This window comes from Aythya ferina (assembly GCF_964211825.1).
Source record: "Aythya ferina genome assembly, chromosome: 2".
Lineage (NCBI taxonomy): Eukaryota > Metazoa > Chordata > Aves > Anseriformes > Anatidae > Aythya > Aythya ferina.
Genome location: NC_140297.1, coordinates 82,219,424 through 82,244,731, shown reverse-complemented (window position 1 = coordinate 82,244,731; position 25,308 = coordinate 82,219,424). Strand labels below are relative to the sequence as shown.

Sequence of the window (25,308 nt, the reverse complement as noted above, 5' to 3'; positions counted from 1 at the left end):
ACCCTAAAGACACAAATACACAGGAAACCAGGTTTCACTGGGTCTGCAGCTCATGGAGCTGCTTGATTCCATGATAAATCATGTCTGTGCATGACTGGTGGGCAATCTGCACCGTGTTTTATGAACAAAATGGAGCCTGACTGCTCCTTTCCAGCATTAGCACCAGCAAAGCGACACGTGGAGCTTCAGAAATTCAGCCCCAAAGCACATCTCCCAGGTCTACACATGGCGAGCTGTGCTTTCAAGAAGAACTGAAGCACTGGCACAGGAAAAGCAAGGTCAGGCTGACACTTTTCATTTCCAGGGACACCCCACACTGTTCAGCACTGGAAAATGTGAAAACACCTACTCTTGCAAAAGGGAAGGAGAGCCAACGTGTGCCTGGCTGCTGTTATTTGGAGGAGACACAAGATGAAACTAAGAGGTGCACCCCTCACTCTTCCCAAAATTGTGTTCTCTCTGCACTATGACCAGTCCCCAGAGCTTTCCTAAAATACGAAGAAAAGCAGGTTAAATGGGCTTAGAAATGCAAAGTGTTTTTGTGACTAGCTGTTAAATCCAGATCTGTCCCCAGGAATTCAGGAGACATCTCCAGCAGGAAGAAGATGGAGCAGACAGAACAAGTTCTCCAAACTGAAGATACAGAGCTCTGCGCAAGCATTGCATTGAGCCAAGGCATCAACACCTATTTTCTCAGCAACCAACTCGGTCTGCACACCAATACACCCCAACAGTACCCACAATGGAAATTGAACACAAGTGTGTAGATTGCCACTCTCATATTCAGGCTCATTTTCAGATTAGGCCTTTGCTGGCAGGCTCTTCCTCTCCATTTTTCAGGATAATTTTAAACACTCATCACTTTCTAGGACCTTGTTTATTCTGCCATCCATCCATGCTCCTGAGGAGCTCTCTCCCATGTCTCTCCCAGGGAAGTGCAAACCTTCACAAAGCAACCACTAGCAAAACACCTCTGCACACACAAGCTAACTTGACCCTTTTTTTTTGGACAATGCCTATTTTGGGGAAAGGCAAAGCTGTTATTTCAGGCAGTTCATTTTGTAGTGCAGTCTAACTCATCTGAGTTTTTATTTTCTTAAATGGCTATGGAGAAGCAATCACGCCTGAGCCATAAGACCATACTGTGTGTTTGCTTTGTAAATACCCGGTTTCACATCTGTCAAGCTCATTGTGTATGTAAACCAAGACGTTTTTTTATGTAACCACAGCGAGAAAGAGCTAACTATCTTCACAATTACATACATTTTTTCTTCTTAAAAACTCACAGGAGGAGTTTGTCTACCTCTGGTCCAATGACTCTGGTTATGCACAAAGACAATCACACATTAAAAACAAAAATGCACATGCTGCCTGTATCTCCATGACTAGAAATCACCTCTGCTGTGCACCTATGCCATAGGAAGACTGAATACCTGGGTATTCACCCTCAAATCCACAAATTCTCCACCTTTTACTTAAAGGGGACTCTGTGCTAAGGGTCCTGGTTGCACAAATAACCCAGGGACCAGCGACACGGATGCGAGCAGGTTTAACATTCCACCAAGCAGGAGGCAGTGGTGACCTACATACCCCCGTCGATACATTTCACAAGAAACTGCAAGTCGCTTCAGCAAAATATGACTCCTTTGATACCTTCCTGTTTAATTTAATACAGACTTTTAGTATCCAAAGAACCCCACTGCTTTGAAATCAGGAAACTCGGTCAAAGACTTAGGCAGTCAGCCCACAGCTGGCAAGCACAGTTCAGGGGCCTAAAATACAACTGCTCACTAGGCTTGCATTCGGAGACAATGGAGCTTTTAAAATTAAGGCTTGTATACACAGGCAAATTTATCAGTCTAATTATAGTGGCATAATTAGGCCGATAAATTTCCCTGTGTAGACAAGCCCTGAGACTCTCAAACTCATAACTAGGCAGGTCTTTGGGGTGGGGGAGTGGGGGTGAAAGGGGGTGAAAAAGCAACTCCTGGAATATCCAAGCAATAAATTTTCTCTCTCTCTTTTATTTTTCCTAAGATTTTTTTTTCTCCAAGCAAAATGTGTATTTGATTTCAAATTGAGATCTGGAAGAACCTTTGATACATGTGTTTTTAGACAAATTAGAAACAACAATTGCAAATATCCCTTGAATGGGCACTGGTCTCTCTTCTATGCCAGAAAAAAAAAAAATACACATGGGCAGAGCCACAGTAGGCTGAGCTTTCTCAGATTCTAGTCTGAAGAAGAGAATGAAGCAGGTTGCTCACTTTTTAGGACTGTGCAGAGGATGTGAGACTCTCAGACAGTCCTGTCCCTCCACAAGCATCAAGAGAAGCCTACGCTGTTAGAACCATGGTCCAGACACGCCAGGAACAATGCTATTGTTAATTCTCTTCCTTTCCATCCCTCCCTCGCCAATCTTTCCACACAGGCGTATCACGTAACTCCCCTTTGAGTCTGCCAACTCCGCAACGACATAGATCAAACCTAATCTGGAAACAGTGCAAGATGCCTGACCAGGACAAGTCTTCTCTGGTCTACATGTGGTTAGAAAGAGTCACTCATCCCAGGCACCTTGTGCGTTTCACTCTGCCTCATCATCCTGGTGCTCTGAAGCACTACTGTGAGTGACAACAAGGGTCACGTGGGGGGAAGAGTCATGGCAGGACAACCACACTGAACCAAAACCCAAGCCCCTTCCTAATGGACAGCACCACCTGCACACCTTTCTTGCATCCCATAGTGTGAGATCCCAGCCCAGTTAATGCTAGTATTGAGTAAGTGACCCAGGCTTCACAAGAATTGTGACAATACAGCTATTGCAGAGGTTAATCTGCAAGTGCTGGCTTCAGATTCTCATAATCTCCCTCAAAACAAACCTTTGGAGAGCTCAGAAAATCCAGCCTTCAGTTTCAGCCACTTCCTCATCTCATCCTTTTATCTCCTATCTTCAACTTCCTTCATCTTCCATACTTCTCCTTGTCGTGAGACACAGCCCTCTGCCTTGCTGATGGAAAAGACTTTCTCGATAACCAAGCTTTCTTCCCAGCCTATCCCTCCTCTTTTTCACAATGGTATCAGCATACCACCAAGCAGGTAGGAGAGTTGGGGTCCCCATTATGCTAGGCACTGCATGCACACATAGTGGAAGGGAGACCTGTCTTCTCAAACAAATAAGGCCTAAAGAAGTGTTATTCCCATTTTACAGATGGGAAACCAGGACCAAAGATATTAAATGTCTAGCCCCAGGAAGTCTGCAGCCAAGGCAGGAACTGACCCCCTGTTTCCTGAGAGCCAGCATTCAGTGTCTAATCGCACATGATCAGTCTTCCTCTCTACCTCCCTGTAGGCACTGGGAATTTGTACTCAACATCTCCACATGTTTCTCTTGTGCTCCATTACACACAGTCCTACACACCTAGATGGGACTCCTTAATAAATAATTGTACGCAGATCCCTGCATTTCTCCTCTACTTGTCAACCCGTGCCTCCCTTACGGCACAGGAATTAGGCTTTCCTTCTTGTATTCCCAGTGTAATTATCAAGAAAACTTTCCTTCTGGTGTAGTCTTCCTACACCATGGACACTTTAAATCTCACACATAAATCTCTTTATTTTCAGTGGGTCTCTCTTCTGGAGAATGATGTTTAATAGTGATCTCTTTTAAATCAGGTTCAGTCCCCTGTTTCCCACTCCCATCTGCTGGAAGCAAGTTTCCACTTAGAGAGGAAGTCAGTCTTTGATTTCATAAATGATTACAAGAAGATTTAACATCCTCAGGAGCACAACTATTTTGATTAGAATATTTTTACTCCAATTTCTTTTCCAGCTGTCTCACTTCTGATACAAACCCCAAGATATAAAAATCCTTCAGAATTCACCCACAGAAATTCCAGTAAAGAAGCTGGTCATTTACCCTCTTATGGCCTTAGGAAGGTCTTTCCCACTCTTCCCTAAGACCCTGGCTCCACGTAACACAGAGGAATAAAGGAGGGAGCCTTCAGCATGCGGACTGTCTGCTGGTCTCTCCCTCAAGCCCTGGCAGCCAGTGTGCTGACCACGTGTATGTGTGGGTTTGTTTGCTTTGGTTTACTGAGGAAAAACCTCCACTTCGTTACTGCAGCCCTACAGCATGCCGAGACTGCCACTAAGAGCAAGATGTCTTAAAAGGCGGGGGAGCCTGACAGATAAAGGCATTGCCCACCATCACTACCTCATATAGGCTGGCATGAGTGTAATTTTACAGGCAGTACTCACTTGGGCACAACCTTTCTCTCTTCACGCTGTGGTGGACTGAAGGAAAACATCAGAAGCTGCTTGTACTATGCCCTAGTGGATTGGAGGTTTTTGGCTTCACAGGCTTATTTGAGCTGTAAGACACAATCTTTCTGCCGCTTTACTTTTGAAGACTTTGTGCTATTTATCCTTTCAAACATCACCTCCCTGAAGGTACTTGTATATGTAAAATGAGATGGTAGCACGAGGGCCACAGCCTCAAGTCTCCCTCTAGTCTTCTCAAAGGCTGTCAGAAGCTCTAAAGGTTCTCCTTCAAGGATGTTCCTGTCTCTGCTACCAAGTCCAAATGGGTTAGGACCAAACATGATTTTATTATTTTTTAATCAAGATCATCTTTATCCCATCCTTCCTATCAGCAGTCAAGCAGCACTTCAGCAGCACTGAAACAGGACAAACAATGTGAAGCCAACTTCAGTTCTGAGGACTTCACTCCAAACCCATTCTCCAAGGACCAAAGAGTCTCTTCTGAGATCCAGATTACCCAGCTCCAGTTTGCAGGTGGCACACCCATCCAGGAATAGGATTATTAAATGCAGCCTATGTTTCAACACCATGCTCGGTACAGTCCACTCTCCGTCTTGGTTTAGCCTGTTTGGATTTGAACTGGCGTGCCTAGAGACTCAGACTTCCCTTTCCATAATATCATCAGCAATCATGTCAGTGCCTGTGGCTGTTGTGCTAGGATGGAGAAAATAAACTTCCCCATCCTAGCACAAATGTTTCAATGTTAAGGCCAGGGGAACTTACTGATATCTTTGTGTCTGACATCTAGAACAACGTGGACTGTAAGATTATGCTAGGTAATTCATACTTCAAGTACAATAGTTGTGGTTGAACAACAACCACAATAAATACGCAATCATGGAAAATCTACCACAGTTCTTAGTAAGTTGTTCCAATGGTTAATTACCCTCGCTGTTAAAAAAAGTACACCTGGGTTTCAGTCTGAAGCTGTGTAGCTTCAGCTCCTGGCTAACACATACCAATACACCTATGTCTACTGAACTACACAACCCCTTATACTGCGTTACAGATCCTCTTTAGGTATCTTTAGACTGTGACAAACAGCTTGTTTGAAGGAAAAAGAAGTGGAATTCCCCTCACATCTTTTGCTATCTTGAGGTGTGTTTTTTGTTGTTGTTGTTTGTTTTGTTTTGTTGTTTGTTTGTTTCTTTTCAGTCTTTCAGTTGTCTTCATAACATTCCTCTGGACCTTCTCTATTTTTTCTTACCATCCCTCATGAAACAAGTTGTGGATCTTGCTGAGCTGTAAGTGGTTCTCTCAATGTTCACAGAACTAAACTACCCCCTTAGGTTTTGTTCTGAATACTTCTAAAAGTTTTCATGAAATCCTTCCAGAGTGCCCTGTATTTTGGCCAAACCTACAAGTTACAGCAGCACTTCCAAATCGCTAAGACCTAAGTCATGCTAAGTGACATTAAAATGAAGCAACAAGACCTTGAATTCCCACATTAAAATAAAATTAGAAAGAAACAGTCTAATGGCAAGATCAGTGAGCAGAACGATCTTCCCCCTGCTCCCATTTCTTTATGAGGGTGAAAGCTTTCACAGTTGATTTGAGCCAGTGGCTACCAGCTGCTGTTTAAGTTTTACATCTGTTATTTCTACCTGCCACTCAAATGGCCTGAGGAGATACAACATATTCAAGACCAACTTCCCGTTTTAATCAGAAAGCAAGCAAGTCTACATACACATGGCTTGTTTCAGCCCAAAATGCTGACCAGCCAAGCAGAGTCAGCAGAACTGTCAGGCCCTAGAAATAAGGGCTAAGTTTGCAGCTGTGATAGACTTGTAACGGCACCTTACAGAAGGGTCAGCACTTTTGTAACAGAATGCATTTCAAACCTTTTCTTTCCAGTGGAAGCAAACAGACCTGGCTCAGATTACTTTGTGGTAGAGCCTCACCATCTTAAAATTAGTAATATAACCTATCTGCCTGCTTTGAGTATCATAACTGCAAAGCACAGCTCAAGAGGTTTTGTCTCTTTACTCCTATTAAGTCTTCCATTGTTTTAGCAGCTCTCTCACCTAACTCAGTCACGTTCTGGAGGTTACTTTATGGCCTAAAACAGAACAAATGAAACCCCGTCCTTGCCTCTTAAGCAGAAGAACTACCATGGTCTACCTGCATGAGACATCTTTGCTCAAGGAAGGAAGAGAGTCAGAAGAGCTCCACCACACCCCCAAACCCCGTCTTTCCCCATTCACAGTGCCACTGCTTTCAGAGCATTAATAAAGCAGGTGTTGAAAGAGAGGCTCAGCCTGAGGCATGCTCAGCAGTACACTTGTCGCTTGACCCACCTCCTCATCCCAAAGATTAATTAGGCCTAGCCCCTCCCTATTAAGTTGCCTCTTAGGTACGTTGCTCAGCCTTTCTCCTTTGCCTCTGGCGGATTCACTCACTAACTTTTTATTTCAATATTCATGTTTTCCAGTTTGTAAAGCCCTCCACCGATTTTCCTTCCCTAGGCTGCCCCAAGGACCATTCTCCAGTAAGGGGACATGGGGGAGGAAGGGTGTCTGAAGGGAGAAGGAGCACAGTTGGGGCAGGATGGGGAGCTTCCAGACCCTGTTTTCAAAGTCTTCCCCACAACACAGTCCTGGGTGAAAGGCACTAGCTGGGCTGAGAGACAGCCCCACTTCTTTTCATCTCCAGAAGAAGCCCTCTCACTGCCAGATGCTTGTTTGAGAGATGCAAGTTCAGAGGTTCTTGTGCAGTGGCAGGGTTAGCACTCGGCAGCCCCCCAGCCTGGGCAGGGGGTGGGGATGACATCTAGGGACAGAGGTGTGGTATTTGTCTCCAGAAAAGCCCTCTGTATTATGAACCCTGCCTAGTAAAGGGGGAAGGTCTAAGGACTAAACCTCCCTCACTTCCTACAAGCTAGCTGGCACAGCCCTGTGCTTAGCATGTTAGCTACTGTCATGCCTTGTCTTATGTGCCTTGCTCTTTTTGTGCAGCATCTGTGGAGCTCAGCTACTTTGCTTGGTGCTGAAGAGTTGCTTTCAGCCCTGCAACTCCTTGGCTGGGTTTTAACTTGTGCCCCTGTCCACATGCCCTGTTCGTTTATGCCACCTGGATAGACTGGAAGCTCTTTGGGGCAATGCCTATCTTTTGCCACATGCATACAGCAATATGTTCAGTGGGGCCTTAATTAAGGTCTCTAGATGCTGTTGTAATATAAAAAATAAATATTGATTAGCAGGATCAGCAGATCCACATACCAGACATATTGCAAGACACACCCCCGCTGTGCTTGCACATGCTGATACGTAAATGTGCCTGCAATGGTTAATACCACTGTATATTTGGCTCGTCTGTGCACTGTATGTTTTTCATGTATTATCCTTTTCTTTCATAATCAGATGTCACTTAATATCCTGACTAAGAACATTCTGTAACACAGTAGCACGAGTTTGGACAGAATCATGAAATTATCTTTGAAATGTAACATAGATGGAAAGATCAGATGACAAGTCTCTTCCATTTCTTTTAACTTTCTACTGTGGCTACCCGTGTTTTAAAATCCTAAACCATCAACGGGCTCATTCTTCATGTTGGTGATGAACTAAGTCATACTCACAGCTATCTGATTTTTGTACATGGATTGCACATTCCAGAGAAAATCCATAATGGAAAACATAATTGCAGTAACAAGCACCCTACAGGGATGCAAAATTCCTCAGGAGGATTGTTGGGGGTTAATAGGGCTCTTCTTTGCACGGTTCTATATAGCCATTCCTATTCATATTGACTGAGCACTAGAGGAAAAGTAATAAAATTACCAGCTAAAGCCCAGGTTCCTGCCTATTCAGTATACCACACTAACTTCTAAAGACAGAGCTCTGATTGTATGGCTGAGCTAAACAGGATGGCTGTTTTTAACACCGTCCTAGCTTATGGTAACCATTAACTACAACCTGACTTCCCATTACAACATACCACTGTGAACACCTATTAGTAGCTAATTGAATCATCTAAAAGTGGTCATAATTCAGACCTCCGTTCATATTTTTGTAATGTTTCTTATGGCTTTTACTACAGTACAGGAGAAGATGCAAATCAAGGTTCTGTTTAAGTGTTCATGGCAGAACGGGAGTTTAAATGGAAATCTAATGGAGTGACAAAGGGGAATAAAGCCACATTGTATTTTTGATGTTACCCATGAGACATGATAGGAGAAACTAATAACAGGCTAACAAGGCTCCCTATCTCTAAACATTTTCCAGCTGTGAGCCATTGAAGAGCCAAAAGACCTCTCTGAGTCAACACCAACAAATGCACATACGTCGTAATTTTCTGCGATTGCTATTTATAATCTCAAGGCTATACAGCATTTTCATTCTCCTTTATATTTAAAGAAATAAAAGTATTTAATCTTGGAGGCATCATGAGTTGTTTTTCAGATCACTGTATCCTGAAGCTTTCCATTTTATTGTAGCGTTTTGGCATTTGCTTTGTATTGTTTTTTAAATATGAGTATGTTTTTATTATGATATGAAAGGCAAGGCACTGTCGTTGCTGGGTTTGTGCGTATTTGCTGCCATGGTTTTTTAATTTGACTTACAGTCTGATATCATAAAGCATTTTCATCAAACCTGTGGAAAACGCGTGTTACTTTGGGTAGAAATAGGGCTACTTCAAATTAGCATAAATTAGCTTAAACAAAAAGAACAGTTTAAACAAGCTACTCAAACTGAAAGAATACACTTCACTGATTTCAACAGAACTGTCAAGAGCAGATAATAAAGATAGCACACCTCAGGTGGATGTTACCTGAGCAAAAAGGTCCTCTGCCTTCTGCTGAGTCACAGCAATACAATGCTTCCAGGCCATTGCAACACAAAGTAAGGTGTGATTGCTCAAAACTTACTCAAGGTGTCATTGAGGTTTGTATCAGTTACACAGATCCATACTGGAGGAAAAGAAAAAGAAATGTTTAGGCAAAACTTCTGCACCTCCCTCCCAAAGTGAATGACATAGCCACTTGTGAATCTGTCTAACGTAGTTATATATTTGCACAAGGAGGTATGAATTTCCTCGATGTACTTGTGAAGGGGTGCAGACCCACTGCACCCAATTTCCACATTATCTAGCCCAGAAAAGGGCTCTTTAGACCTGCAGGTTTGGCCATGGGACCCAATGCCCAGTCACATCCATCCTATTGTGTGGGCCTTTCAGATTTATTACAGAAGCCAGACGCTCATGCCCTGTACCAGCATCCAGTGTGGACTACTGCCAGGTTTGAATAACCACCATTTTTCAACTGATACCACAAGAGGTTTAAATCACCTGCTGCTCATCAGAATGTTCCCCACCGGATTAGCACAAAGCATTTTGATGGAGAGAGACCAGTGGATTGCCTCCCCAGTGAATGTATAATAATAAGGATGCGTTTTACATAGGAGGTGGGAATTCTTCCCTGCAGATACACATGTGCAGCCCTGCTGGCTTTCTTGGAAGCCACATACATACTTCTGAACAAACAAACAACCACCACATCACTTCTCCCTGGCTAAAAGATTGTGCTAGCTTTCTCCCACAAGCTTATTAATGTGCCAGAAATAAGCAAATAAATCCTTAATTAGGCAATCCAAGCAACAACAGTTTTAATGTCCAGCACCCAGAACTTTGATTCAATCCTCACTTCAAGCACTATGAAATCTGTATTTGTTAAAACCTTTGGAAATTTCTGGAACAAGTAGCAATGGGAAGGTAATGGCTGGGCACATAAGGCAACTGCCCTCTGGCTGATAGATGGGCTCACAGATGTGTGTGTATCTCTCCTGGGGTTTGGGAAGCCCCTAATGCCCTTGTAACCACCAGAGCTCCAAGAGGTTCTTCCTCTGCTCAAGCTGGGGGGACTCTATCTCACTGGAAAGCAGTTGACCATCCTAGCGAGCATGGAGACATCTGTGCTGCACACCAAGGATGTGGTAATATGGTTGGCACTGGGCTATCAGGGACACAGCAGCAGCTCAGAGGGATGTGTCAGTGGCCTGTTTGCCCTATAAAGGCTCTTCGCATTGAGAAGAATATCCTTGCCTCATTACCTGGGCTGTAATGAGCTATCAATATTCACAATTTTTATTTCAGCATTAATGGTAAAATAATAATAATAATCTCCCAAAAACAGGAAATCAAGGCCAGTTAGTAGAATGTGTGCCTGTCGCACTTTCATTCAGTCACCATCCTATGGAAGAAAGGAAATTAAAATTCTTTTTTTTTTTTTTTTTTTTTTTTTTTTTTAAATTTTCAACTTTGACCCACTAAGCTTGAAGGTCACGACCTCCATTTGGGAAAAGCTGCACTTTCTCCTCTTCCCCGGCTCACACACACACACACACTTCATGAAAACATTACCCTAATGACCACTGACAAAACAATGCCTGAAGGAATGTGTCAAATATAAGCATCCAAATAAGACAGCCAACAAAACATGCTTGTCTCTTAATTTAAATTCCAAACGTAGGTTAGTATCAAAAAACTGTCACAAAAAGCTGTACATTTTTTACTAGACAACCAGTTCATCCTTAAATAAATTGACTGAAAATGGCTAGAAATTAAATAAAACAGCAGCACCTGAGAGCAACCATTAATTCTGGGTTCTTTCCTTCCCAGGCCTTAATTTGTATTTCTTCCCCTTAACTTAATACCTGCAATTTTCCTCCCTTTTCTAAATGTTATCTTTAGTTAATTCTTTACCTCTCCTTTTCCATATTTTCTTGATTTTCCTCTCGTTTTCTGTGGAGCCTAACTCAGGGTTCCCCGTGGAGCTCCTTCACAGTCAAAAGTCTCTTAGTCAGGGAAACCTTCCACATCATCACATTTGTCAGTGCAGTTTCTCCAGCTTTCATTATACCCTTGGGCTAAGGACCATGTGAGCCCTGGGTCTGGGGAAAGGAAGTTTGCTCTTCCTGCCATCCACAACAGCTGTCTTCAAGCATCCCAGCTGGATTTCTTGAACCCAGAACGGGAAAACTCCAGTTTAGGTTCTGTCCATAGGCAAATTTCTTTTACCCCTCAGATGTGCCATGCTCTTTGAAATTTCTGCTCCTGGGTCCTTTACTGAGGCTCTGGTTAATATTGTCAGAGAGCTGCTCCTTACTGGGAGGCAGCAACTAATGGGGATGTACCCCACGCTCAACCCTGGCACATCCAGATACAACATGAGCCTGTTTAAGTAGGGGTCCCACCTCCTGATGTGTTTCATCATTCTCTTTCTACATCTGTATGTAGCTGCTCTTCCTACTCTGAAAAGGTGCAAAATGTTAGAGTTCACCAAAACTCATTCCATAATATTCACTGGCTGGCCACATTCACTGCTGATGGTACAGCGGAAGATTTTTTCTAGCACCTAATTTGACTTTAGCTTGTCCTATTCTCTCTTTATCTACATTTTTATTTAGTGTAATTCAGGTTATCACCCTCCTCCCAGTCATGAAACACCAAGTTTGCTATCCAAGAAAATACCCACCAATCCACAAAAAGCCACAGCCACGCGGCATTACACGTGCTGAGAATGTCTTCATGCCAGTCCCAGCAGGGACTGCATGCAGGTGCAAGCCAAACTCATTGGTCCTTTGGTCCTTTTCACCACAACGCATTAAATCTCAGGATCCCTTAATGCTCCCACCCAGGCTCGCAGCAGGCACGTCTGAAGAGACATGCGTTCAAGCATCTCGTAGTGCTGGCGAGGCACTTAGTTAAGCGTTCCCCTTTTGGGCCTCACTTTTGCTACTATGCACATTAATGCTCAAGGCTATGCAGCTGCACTCCAGTTCATGCAGGATCAGGTTCCCCTGCCCTCTTTCTCCTGGCTTAGCACTTATTTCTCTTTTTTTTTTCCCCTATACTCATGCATGCAACACTTCAGAGACAGCAGTGCGCCATTAAGCTCAGAGAGAACATGCATGAGCACTTCATAGCTCTCCACGCAGCCTTTTTGCCAGCCCTTCCCTTCAAAGAGCCTGCTCCAAAAGCTGACTGAAGCCAGCGAAAGTCTCCCCATTGGCCTTGGAGTGGGCCCAAAACAAGGGACACAATTAGACGGGAACGGAGGCACTAACGAAAGGCAGCTTGCCTGCCAGCAGGCAAAACACAGGGAGACCCACAAGGAGAAAGCCGTGTTTGAGGGCCAAGCTTACAATCCTTTTTGAGATGAGTCTCTCTGCAGTGGAAGCCCTGCCAAGCAGCCTGTGTTCTTCGTGACTTCCACTCGAGCCACATGCTGAGGCACTTGGCGGCGGCTTTGAACTACGAGGCGAAGACAGGGCGCGGGCACTGCCTTGCTTTTTTAATCTGTCAGATTTATCTGCTTAATATATATTTTATTGTCTTGTTTATTCTTTTTACGAGTCTTATTATTACAAAGCAGTATTTTTTAAATGGCAGTGGAAAATATGCCAATTGAAGATGTTTGGGAGGGTCAAAAAGAAACCCCAAATAAAAGCCCATATAGAAATTGGGGTGGGGGTGGGGGCACATCTATTGTTCTTCTCGTTCCCCTTTTTCTTCTGCATGTACCAGAGAGCCAGAAGGAGATGTCTCAGAGCAATTCTCTCCAGCCCTCTCCCAATAAATAGGACAATACAAGAGTCTTCACAGCCCAACAGTTCCTACTGTCTGTTACTCAATAACTTGCAAACACATACTGTGTTAGCACCACCCAGCATGAAATAAAGTCCACGCTCAATGCAAATTGTTCCTGGCTCTCCATTTTTCATACTGTTCCTTCTCCAAAATAACCTCACTTTAACAACTTATCTATCTAATGTAGATCTCGGTGCTTTCTACTCACATTAACATCAGTTGCAATGAATACAAATGTATTATCTCAGCCAAAAGAAAATCCAGCAGATCCTTTTATCAGAGTTGTAAGATGATATGTTTGGATGAAGCGTCTAGCAGGGTCCTGCCAGAGCTCTGGTTTGTTTAACATTTTCAGCAGTTATCTAGAAGCAGAAGTAGAAAAAAACATTAATTATGTTCACATTTGACACCAAGACTGGGGAAGGGGAGGGAAAACTAGAAGTTTACAGGGAAAATGTAAATCAGTTTATGAGGATTTGAGAATTAGACAAGCATTATTTAAATGTTGCAAATTTATAATTACAATATGTCAGCAAGCAGACTGGCTTCTTATCACATCTGGATAACCCAGTGATACCATGGAAGATACTTTGCACAGAAGAACAATGGTAATATATTGGACCCCCAATTGGATTATCCATTCTTTACACAGTATTTTAAATGCTGTATAAATTAGTAGAGGCATGGAGATCTCAGCAGAAGAAAAGACCTACCACCAAAGAGGAAAACAACAGAGATGATGGAAAAACTCAAACAACTGCTGCATGTGCAGTTTGCCCCCATAACCCAATGAGAAGAGTGAAATTCAGCTACTTAATGATCACAGATCACCTGCGCAGCTCTGTCTTAAGTGCCATATGTAAAGTATAGCTTATTGCAACCCAGATTTGTCTACATGTGAAATGACAAAACATGTGCAAAAGAAGATGAGAGAGCTAGAAAAGAAGGAGCAGTTATGCAAGACAAGATAGCTCAGGAGTGTTAGTACAGAAGAGTCCATAAGAATTACAGACTGTGCTGCGTAGGTGCCGGATGCAGGATCAGTACTCCCTGCAGGAAAAGCTTTCCTCAACACTGTGAGCTGTTGCAAGGTCCCAGAGACCTGCAGCTGTTGTGAGTCACTGCCCAGCTGGGGTAAACCCAGCACATCACTCTTTGGCATGCACAGGAAATGGACCCTGTCCCATACCCAGCTTGAAGGTCAGCAGACAGACTTCAGATGAATTGTCTGAACCATAAATTGCACACACAGCCTTGTTCTTACCCTGGTTGCAGCCTATTGCTCATTTCTGTCTCCCCACTACCAGCTCATAGCTCATTCCTTGTACTCAGCCTGGCTTTCTTGTCCTCTATTGCAGGTGGTGCTTGGTTAAGGATGACATACCATGGTGTGGACACCATAGTGGCTCCTGTCCCAAGCTCACTCCCCTTCCTCTTGGAGGAAGAGCTCACTTTGCTCTTCCTGCAGCCTTTCACAGATTCCCTGCCCCAGCACAACCCCCTGTGGACACCTTAGTCTTACCCCTTCTGCTCTTTGTGGCCACAAGACAAAAGAAACGACAATGCCTCTTTTCCTCCAAAACGTGCTCAGATCCTTGTCCCAGGCATTCACTTCATCCTGAACTGAGCACCACCTGGGAAACAGCACAGCTCTCAATACTACAGTGTTCTTTATCTTCCTGCCCCAAAGATACTCTGTACTATAAAAAATAGCAATGCAACTCTGACTAGATGATGAATGTATAAAAAAATATGTCAAAACCTGAGCGCAGCCATGAGGGTGAACGCATGATACAAATGCCTCAGCAGATTTTGGACAGAAGTCTTGAGCTCAGTTTCATCAGGTGAGTGTTCTAAAGAGCCTGTCCCAAGGTGCTTCAGTAGTCATGGAGCAGTCAAGCCTCCAACTTGGTATCATGAGGAAAATACTCCAGCTCTGCCATTGCATATAGGAACACCTCTAGGACTGAGCACATGGAAAACTCATTCCCTTTGTGGTTTTCCTTCTCATCATTCCATGAATCAGGCAGCATTTACAAGAATCTTAGGTCAGCAAATGCCAACTGAACACAGTGGAGATTTGGGCACCTCTATCTGCCCCTTATTAGTGAGTTCCCAAGACCCAGCATGGTAGAATTTGACCCCCATGTCCTACCTCCCTCTCCTCCAAGCTAACAGCATGAAAGCCCAGAATTTTTACTGACATATCCACATAGCTAGCATGCACCATACTGAATTTCAGTATGACACACTCTGGGTTTCAGTTCAGTTCGTATCTATACCAGTAAACTTGGCCATTATTGCATCAGGAACATGCATCCAGGCCAGCTGGCAGGACACAGTTTGCTAGTGAACTAGTCTCCTAAACGAGGTGGCAGCAAGCAAACTGCCCACTGGGTACGGTCCCTGACACACTCCAGTTGCCAGAACAGGCCAAAAAATTGTTCAGAGCAAGTGTCAGTTGCAAAGGGCCATGCTCACGCCAGAGAATGTGCTCGCAGTTTACTAGCATAGACAATCATGTTCCAGGGCCAAGAAAGGTTGCCAGGCATGCTTGGATTTACTAGTACAGGCTCAGCCTCAGCATCTGTCTTTTTCCCATGTGAGTAATGATACAACAGCGTCCCAGAATGTGGCAACCACACAGCTAAAAAGGGATCAGATTGCATCCTTTGTGTAGGAAGGTGGAAAGGTACGTGCTGGATATTTCCTTCCCACTTGATCTCCCCACGGCAAGCTGAGCCAGATCAGCGTATTTATCTTTATCCAGTCAGCTCGTGATAGGTAGGAAAGTACACCTGAATACCTTCTTCAGGGCAATCACTTTGGTCCTAATGTTATTTCTGAATTCTTCAAGAGTGCTTCACCCACAGGTACCTCTCAGTATAAACATATTATTTATAATAACATGCTTTGGCAAATAACATTCAGAATATGCTTCCCAGTCCACATCAAAGTTTAGAAGGATATTACTCTTGAATGCAGCTTTGGATATACATTTTAAGGGCGAAAGTCTTCCCTCTGAGGCCTATAGAGTTACATGTAGAATAAAATATATGGCAGATAAGGATGGCTGCTCTGATTCTCCTCACTTTATTGTAAATCAGGAGTGATTCTTTCAATGTTAGATTGTCTGCCAGCATAAAACTTGTACCACAGGAGGAACAGTAGGTCCATAACTATGTCTGACTTTACCAACCATTCTGGCTGAATACCCATTTCCAGCTGTGCTATCCACAAAGAGTACAGTCTCCAGTCCCCTTACCTACACATCACTGCCAGCAGTTATTGTCCTCTCAGCTCTAGGAATTCCTCAGCCATCCTTAGCACATTGCACCAAAGTCTCTAAAATGGTTTAAATTGCAGAGCTAATCCATTTTGACTAAAATGCTTATGTAAATCTTCCAGGAGAGTGAGAGGGACCTTCAGAAGGTGAATAGCAAACCGCAGTTGAAAATAGCAACATCTTCAACAGATGCCACTCTTTGCAGAGCATCCTAGTTATAAAAAACAGAGCAACAGCTTTAGAACATATGCCAAGCAAGGAATAAAGCGGGCTTGCTTTGTGTCAAAGGTGGACACTAAAAAACAAAGCAGACTGCATTAGGTACATTCCCTCCAGTTATATCTTCAGGGGGGAAAAACAAACAAACAAAAGTGTATTGTTACTGGCCATCTCCAAACACAAACTCTGATTTATCCTCAGCGTTTGATTTTCACAGTCAAAGATCAAGTAAAAAAAAAAAAAAAAAAACAAGATCTAAGTCAGGGAGCAACTTCAGCTGGAAGGGATCTCCAGAGATCCCTTCTCCAAGTCCACACTCAAGACAGAGCCACCTCCTGCACCTTTGTGCCACCTGTGGGAGGACGCAGAAAGGAGAGGAAAGGAACTGTGGTGCCAGGACCCCATTCTCTCACCCTTATCCACTGCTACCTCCAGTATAACCAGAGTACATGGATAAAGGGAAATCCCACAGTACTCCTGGTCAGTAAAATCCTCCAGCCCTGTTGAAGATGAAACACCTTGTGGTGCTGAAAGACAACTTGGTATCTGAAACAGAGTCATATTCACATGTATTTCAGACTAACAAGGCATCAGTGAGATCACTGCCCAGACTGAAAGATTCGGGTTTGTCTGCTTGCTGCTGGCAAAAGTGGCAGTGAGCAGGTACCTCGCTACTGGACACTTAACTGAGGTAAAAAAATCACCCAAAGACTTAAGACACCACCAAAAGCAGACAATTCTTTATAACTACAGTCTATCCACCCTGACTTCTGAGCATTTCACAAATATGACTACATTTGACCTCGCATTCCTCTCAAAAGAGCGGGAAGTATTATCAAAACCCAAGCACCAGAGCACAGATGAAGAACTAGACTAAACCGAAGTCATGGCTCACTGTGGTAGGGTTGGACCTTTCTAAATCCTTGGCATGGGTCTTCTGCCCCCACAAACTCTTTTTAGATTTCAGATACAGGGGACAGCAGACAGGCAGGTGTGCCAGTGAGCTGCAGAGTGCTCTAACTTTGTCAGCCAAGCACCATCAGCAGAAAAAATGCCTCGACAAGTCAAGTGTGCTTTTTCAGGCTGTCAGATCCCAACCCACTTTGGGTTTCGTGGGTCAAAAACAGGAGAAACAAATGGCAAGGCACTGGGTCAGCTGATACAAATGAGTACGGCTCCATTAACTTTTCACTAGGTACAATATGAAGAGACTTGAGCCAGTTGCAGGATAACCTACAAGTGGCTATGAAGTTAAAAAGCAATCTTATGTCATTAGTGGGTTGGTTTTTCTGTTTGTTTGGTTTTTTAAGCTGAAAATTATTTCCTCTTTTTCTTTTACTTCTGCTGTTTTTTACCTCAAAACAAATTGGACGTACACTTTGAACTATCATTTGAACAGTGAGTTCAAAGATGACAACACAGACAGGGCAATAGCTGAAGAGGTTCAGCCACGAAGTCAAGTCCCAGGGGATTACTGAAAAAGGGCCGGACTTGAGAGCTGGCTGGTGCAAAGTGGCTTTGATCTTCTGAAGCCATTGACCTCCACCTTCAGAGGCTGTTCTTCCTCAAGCCTCCCATCGGCTGCTTGGGACCTACTGCCAGGATCACAAAAAGTCCCCGAGCTTCTCTGGAGCTCAAAGGTAGCACCGAGCAAACAAGAAAATCCACGGGGGAGGGGGAGGGGGGGGAACATTCTCCTCTCTGCAAAACGCACGGAGGCCAAAGAAAGAGGGACTAAGCAGAGGACTCCTTGTTCACTGCTGACAAGGAGGTCTGAGAAGAGGTGGCCTCCAAGAGACACAAAATAGCTTGTGGCAACAGCTTGAGACCATCTTGCAACACTGGCATCCTCACATTGCCCGGACAGCTGATGAAACCTCATTGCATTAGCCAGGTGCCTCACTGCGGGCAGTGTGCTGCAGCTTCACAGGCTGTCACTGCGTGGGGCCTTCTGCCCATGCGGCCTGAGCCACCGAGGCAGGGCATCAGGAGCAATGCGGGGCCGAGCTTTCAGCCTTCCCCAGTTGGCGTAGCCCCACCAGCTTCCCTGGAAGTCTATTGATTTACAGCAGCTGAAACCCTGGCCCCTGCTATGCTTAAAATCCAAGGCAGGCTTTCATTGGACACAGAAGAATACTCTTTGGGACGCTTTGAAACCTGTGCTGTGTGCTAGCGAGGAGCTAAGCGATTCCCAAGATTTTCAGTGAGACATGTACAAACACACACCGCGCACCGAGCAGGCTCCCTCAGACACACAGACACCAAATACACTCCCTGGGATGTGCCAGGGTGAAGAAGAGTTTTCTAAGTCACTTCATTTTCACTGGAAACTCTGCGCCAGTCCTCCCACATACAGCGCGCTGTGTGCTCCTTGTAACCAGCATTGTCTGAACTTGTGGTATTTTAATAAGTGTTCCTGCCAAGCCAAAGACGCTCTAAGACACATCACCTTTGTCCAGAGGAGGATCCCAGCCGAATCGAAGTCCAGAGAGTGTGACCTCTGCTACAAAGCAACGCATAGGTATGTGAAACGAGTTCCTATTAAAAATAACTGCTCTGCCTGCTGCCTGCAGTGGAAGGGGCCACAGGCTGCTCAGAGAGCACACACGAGGGTGACAGAAGGCAACAAAAAATCCTTTCACCGTACACAGAGGAAAACGAGGAGGTACAAATGAATGCCTCTTTTTTATTTCGTAGGGACAGGTTGGCAAAAGCAGGTTACTGGGTTTGGGCTGCATGGAAAAGAAGGATTTTCTCTCTTTCTGGAATCCCGATTCATCTTCATTATTCAGTCACTCGAGCTTCCTTGGAAACAGAGTGCCACTGAGTTATTATGGCAGTCATAGATGAATTCAGCAGAAAAATATACATATAATAACGAAAGAAAGTAAAACTGCTCTCCTTGTGCAGCCCTACAGAGAGGCAGCCAGACAAAAGCATGAAAAAATTGACTGTCTGGCCAAGAATGAAATTGCTGGCAAGTCTGGTTTCAACCCTGCTATTAGCTCTCTTGCAGCTGCTTCAGCTACCCAAGCAGCATTGAGATAAGTGCGTTCTCTGAAGTCCCTTTTTTTTTCTTCTCTCTAATTGGGGGTAGTATATAGATTTGCATATTAGCCTGCTTCTGATTAATACATCATCTGAAAGAACGTAGGAGACAAGTCAGCCACCTTAAAAAATATTTTTTTTTAAAAAAAAAAAAAAAAGGAGAGTGAGGAGAGAGAGAGAAAAAGCTCTCCAAAGTGTTCCTGCACTGAGGGATGACTGTCATCCTTCCTTTGCGGGCAGGGCGCTCTCCAGATGCACAGCACATGTCCTGTCCCTTTGGCACAGCTAAAGGGACAGGACACAGGCAGCTGTGCAAGGGGGGAGCTGGGGGAGGCAAAGCACGCTTGCAAAGTCCGTGCTTGGGGCTGCTGCCTTGTGCAATGGGTGGGTGGGCAGAAAAGAGCAGCTGGAGTGGATCTGCACCCACACAGCTCCCACCTGCACTGAGCCTTAATGCCGCGGCCACCTGGATGGCAGAAGGGCTGTGGGCAGAAAAGCCCAAGAAGGAGGGAAGGGGGTGCCCGGGGCAAAGCTCATATCCCACCACTAGCCCAGGAAGATCACTGCTGAGCACCAATACACCAGGTCAGGGCAGGTCACACTCGGGGTCTGGACCTCAGGGATGTATTCAGAACCTGATGTAATGCTGACCAGCACGATGTTATGCTCAGCTTCAGGCAGGCAGTAAGGTTTCCCCTCTCTTCAGAGGTGTAAAGCACTTCTGTTGCAAGCCCCAAAAAGAGGGCACTGTCTCAGGGTGGAACAGAAGAGGTTATGGAAGATTTGCCAAGAAAGTGCCTGTGCTCTTCTCATTCCAAAACATGGCAGGCTGAAAAAAAAAAAAAAAATTGAAAAATATCGAAAGGCACCCAGCAATTGTTTTTTAGGAAACAAAAGAAGCACTTACAGGTTGGCTTTCCCACATTGCTGCCTTAGTAGGTATACTAAACCAACAGCTTGATCCGGATGAGTCACACAACAGAAGAGGAACAATGACCCATGTGTTCCTCCAGTACGAATTATTCATTTTTCTCTGTCAATAAAGACTTTTTTATATATATATAATTGCACCCAGGCAGCCAATCGGGAAGGTGTGGCTATCAGCAGATCGCCCCCTCCCCCAGGGAGTCAAATCTATCTGGCAGGGTGTCAGAATTTTGCGATACCCTAAGGCAGGCCACAGCACCTTAAAATAACTTCAACACACCTCGTGCCATGCCTGGATGTTGAATCAGCCCAGAGGTGTCAATCACGGCCTGACGTTTCGAGGCAGAATCACCTCAGTTGCTCTGATCCTCACTTTTGAACTTACAACTTTCCTTCACAGAAATTCGGGGCGGGGGGGTCTGTGTGTATGTGTGTGCGCCTATAGCGTGTGTGTAATTCCCCAGTCTCCAAAATAACAATTCCACCCTTTGAGCCTCCCTGTTGGGAAACTGCCCTTGCAGAACAGCAAGTTCCTCTTTCACAACAGCCAGTTGCTGAAAGGAGGCAGCACAGCTTGGCACTTACAGAAGGAGACAGCAAACCTGGGCCATCCTTTTAGAAATTTATAGGACTTTTGCTACCGACAGGCACACTGGTGCGATTTAACCCCACTGAGTTATTCTGAGCTTAGCCCCTAGGTCTTTTGCAGAAACATCTGTGCATCTCAAAGGTGTCAGTGCTTTGAGAGCTCACCTTGAGAGGCTAGGTCTGGTTTTCAAGGTGTCTGGTATTGCATTACACCCATACATGCTATTGCTGTTACTGTGGAGATTATTTATCTATATGGTCTTACAGACTTGCATCCTGCCATGCTGGATCCACATGTGCTCTAAATCCTTACCAATCCCAGCTAACTGCTCAACTGCCCTGGAAAACCGCAGCCGCACTCAGCACCCAGAAGCAAGGCTTTAGGGCAGATGCTGTTTGTTAAAGTACCAGCCATACTCCCTCGTGCCTTGCTTCCCCAACCTGTAAACTAAGGATAAAAACACTGACCTTCGCCAAACACTTTGGGGCTCACGTGCAAATGCAACGCACACCACGCATCCCCATGCTCTTCGATTTAGGGGTGAGTACATCCGGCTGCTCTTTGATTTAGGAGCGTGCACAATCCCTTTCCACCTCACCTGGCTGCTGTGGGACCCCAAACTGGTGACCTAACAAATCGTACAGCCTTCCAGAGACCCCAGGCCAAGGATTGACTTGAAAATAAACAAATAAATGCGATGACGGCGATGATAATGATAATGCTTCTGATAATAATAACAACGATAAGAATAACAGCAATAATGATAATAAGGTGGGTTTCTGGCGCCTTGCCCCCACCAGCCGCCGGGTGCCGCTGCTGCTCCACCCGCGCCGGGAGGCGGCGGCGCGCACGGTGCCGCGGGGAGCGCGCATCGGCTGCATGCAAACCTGCATGCGGCGGGGCGGTGGAGAGGGGGATGAACTTGTCAAGAGCACGGCGACACAAGGCTCTTTTCGATTATTAGGGGCGCATAAGGCACTTGGGAGAAGCCGGGGAAATGAATGGGTTTTCTTGGCTTTTTTTCCCCTCAAATGGCTAGTGGTGTTTTTACTCCATCAGTTCCCTCCCAAATCCTGAGTTTCACCCTCACCTATAAGCCCCCTGAGCATGAGGTAACCCTATACGTCCTCCTTCTGCTCATCCCCACATGAAATATCTCCTGTAGCAGCTTTCCAAGGCATTGCCTGCCGAAAGGCAAGCTCAGGGGGTGAAGTCCTTTCATAAGTTTGTCTGTTCAAAGCCATTTGCCCTGCAGCCTCGCTCAAAGCTGACCTAGTAAAACCAGACAAGCAACTCAGACAGGCCTCCAAGCCTCCTTCTTGTCCTCCCCTATTTCTCCTCTCACCCCAACTAGTTAACTTTGTTCACTCTTAAATCCCAGGACCACCAGACACTTCTGCCCTGCCAGACCAAGCACTGAGCAGGGCGATCCTGAAGGGAGGGACAAGAAAAATGGCAAAGCAGGGGGGTTAAAGGCAGGCTGAGCCTAGCAAGCATCGTCTAGACTTTCAGTCTCATGATTCAGTGTGTCTGATGTAAAACTATTTAAATAAGAGTTATGTAAATAACGTGGCAGACAGATAGATTATTTAATATAATCAAAGCGAGATAAGGCATGGGCCCCAATCCTTCCCTGAAGTAAGGCTGCTTTGTGCCATCCTCACAATGCAAACAGCCCCGAGGCCAGGAGACCCAGCCAAGGGAGGATCACCCCAGTGCGAGGAGATAGCCTCTTGGCTTGCAACCAGTGGAGCAGCTCCTGCACAGCTTCTCCATCCCTAAAGCCAAGCGGAGGGGCATTCATGAGAAATCTCAATACCCAACAGGTCTCCGCTGCCATAATAGCACCTCGCCTCAGAGCCACTGCCATTTGGGATCCTTTAGAGCAGCCTTCCTTCAAGCTACGCTGGGGGACTTGCCTTCAGCTGGGGCCTGTGACCATGGGGAGAACTGGGTGGATAATAAACAAGCAAATTTTTCCCTCACCTCCCGGCATATCTAGCCTCAAAAACAGAGTTGAAAATAGCCCTTCAGGTAGGGTAGCACTTCCCTCTCATTATCATGTTATCACCTTCAGCGTATTGTCTGGGTTTTACTCATTTTTAAACTTCCCAGGGCACGTCTGCACCACTGCAACCAGGACAGGCCCAGCTGAGCTAGCTCCAAATCAGCATCCTTGGGGCCAGACAGCAATGTAAATGGAGCAGGACTGCATGGAAGCATAAGGCTAGCTTGAGTTTGTTGACACAGGCAGGAGCTGTTGCAGTGCAAGTGCACCCTTATGTAACGTGATTTCCACCAGCCCCCCTAGGACACCGAGTTTCCCACTAACTTGGTTTGTTTTCATTTCACAGTGAGGTAACTCCACTCTCCTGACATTTCCCCTCTCTTTTCCTTTAAATGTAGAGGCCTGACTTGACCGTCCCTGCATTAAAATCAACACACAGGCAAGCTTAGGTAAAGTTTAAGTAAGGACTGTGCTCTTGGCACCTTCTGCAGCACCACACCCTCTTGCCTCTTCTCATTCAGGTCACTCGCACCAATCTTGACTGTACTTTTTTTTCTTCTTCTTCTCTTTACTTTTTTCCCCTTAAATTATATGGTGTCAGCTTAATCTAATAATCTCATCCACTTTGGATGGGAGCAGCCAGTCCTGCTTCTAGACGTTGCCTGACCCACGTATAATCTGAGCAGTTGCATGACCATGTCAGGTAAGGACAGTTTGCTTTTAAGGCAGCAGAGCTAGGCAGAACTATCCCCACCATGGGCGGGTTTATTCAGGTACAAATATGCTATATTCTCCCACCCAGCAATGCAGGGTAGTTATGGCAGTACAGATGAAGCCAGTGCTGATGGTTTTTACATCGGTGCATCAAGCACGCCTGGCTTTCACGCACAAAACCAAGGCAAGCATGCATGGCAACTCTTCCTCTCTGTCACAAGTGCACAGCAGTGGGCAGCAAGATAATTCATCTCCCTTCAGCTCGCAAACAACATTAACCATCTACAGGCAACTTGAACAAGGAACAAATTTACTCAGACTTCCTCCACTCCTACCTTCTACCCAAATTAATGCTGGAGTAGATAAGGCCATGGAGCATTTCCCTTCCCTTTCTTAAACCTTTCCTTAGTTTAAATGCTCTGACTCATCAGCAACACAAAGATGACAAAATGTCTATTCTCCTCCCCCCCTCCCCTTCCCAAATATTTTGGCGTGATTTTGCTATCAAATTAGGGTACTCAATCCGTGCCAGTTGGATGAAAAAAAATGGACTCCTAAAACACTCATTGTATATGATTAGGATTCAGGGAGGGTGCGGAGCATAACATCATAATAGGCAGAAAGTGAAAACAGCCAAAGGAAACGCCTACACTCTTCCTTTACAAAAGCTGCTTGTTGTGTCTGTCTGAACAATTGTTCAAAAACCTGGAGGGGAATTAGAAGGAAAAGATAACTGACTTTATTAAGAGCAAAAGATTGATTGAGCAATTGATTGCACTTAATTGGAACTGCGTGAGGAAGGGAGAGGATTTCAGGTTTTTTTCCTGGTCTCACGGAGCTCCGCCGGCAGCAGCTCAGTTACCCAGCTTCGAGGAGAGCAGAGCTTTGCTCCTTCTCCCTGGGCATTGCCCACATGGAAGCAGCTGGTGCGGGGAGCTGACCCCTCACACAGCACTGCCAATTGCTACACATGAGGCCTCGAAAAAGAGGAGGAACTCAGGAGTCACAAGGTTAAGAGTCAGAGTTTGGTTTGCGCTCATGTTTCTTTCCTGAGCTTTTTTCTTCATTTCTATGGGAAGTTCAGAATTGAGCTTTCCTCTGTAACTAGAAGGTCTAGAACTCATTTAGGTTTTTTGTTCCCCTCCCCCCCCCCCCTTTCCTTTTTCTCTTTTTTTTTTTTTTTTAATTTTAAGAAAAGAGCAAGATTCTTATCTCATCCATTCATCTCAGGAGTGGAGCTTCTTAAAAGAAAAGTGTCATCCAATTCATAATAATGAAATCTGGAAGAATGACATGACTAAACTCCACTAATCAAAGGGACAGAAACAACTCTGTTATGGGGCATATTTTCATGAAGCAAAGGCTCTATTTTCTGGAGTTATGTACATAATAATGAAGCTGCAGCACAAGAGAGAACTAGCTCAGAGTTTCACAATCTTTTATTCCCCAAAACAATCCTCAAGGGGAAAAATGATAATGTGCATGAACAGTTAAAATAAAAGCAAAACCCGAGCTAACCCCTTTGAATTAACCAATTCCTCTCAATGCATTGTTATTGCCTTACAATATGTAGTACCTTAGTTTTCCTCTTAAACGGCAGGAAGGACAGTT

The 25,308-nt window shown here is 44.9% G+C and overlaps 1 long non-coding RNA gene across 4 annotated transcripts in view; it reads right to left on the bottom strand.

Annotated features, from left to right (window-relative positions):
* LOC311431404 overlaps positions 1–25,308 on the bottom strand; it is a 41,504-nt gene that overhangs the window by 12,450 nt on the left and 3,746 nt on the right. The window contains exon 2 of one of the 4 annotated variants that reach the window (XR_014689400.1): positions 13,115–13,268. The exons of the other annotated variants lie outside the window; for them this stretch is intronic. This is a non-coding gene — a long non-coding RNA (uncharacterized lncRNA). The remainder of the gene's footprint in view (positions 1–13,114; positions 13,269–25,308) is intronic. 4 annotated transcript variants of the gene reach the window in all.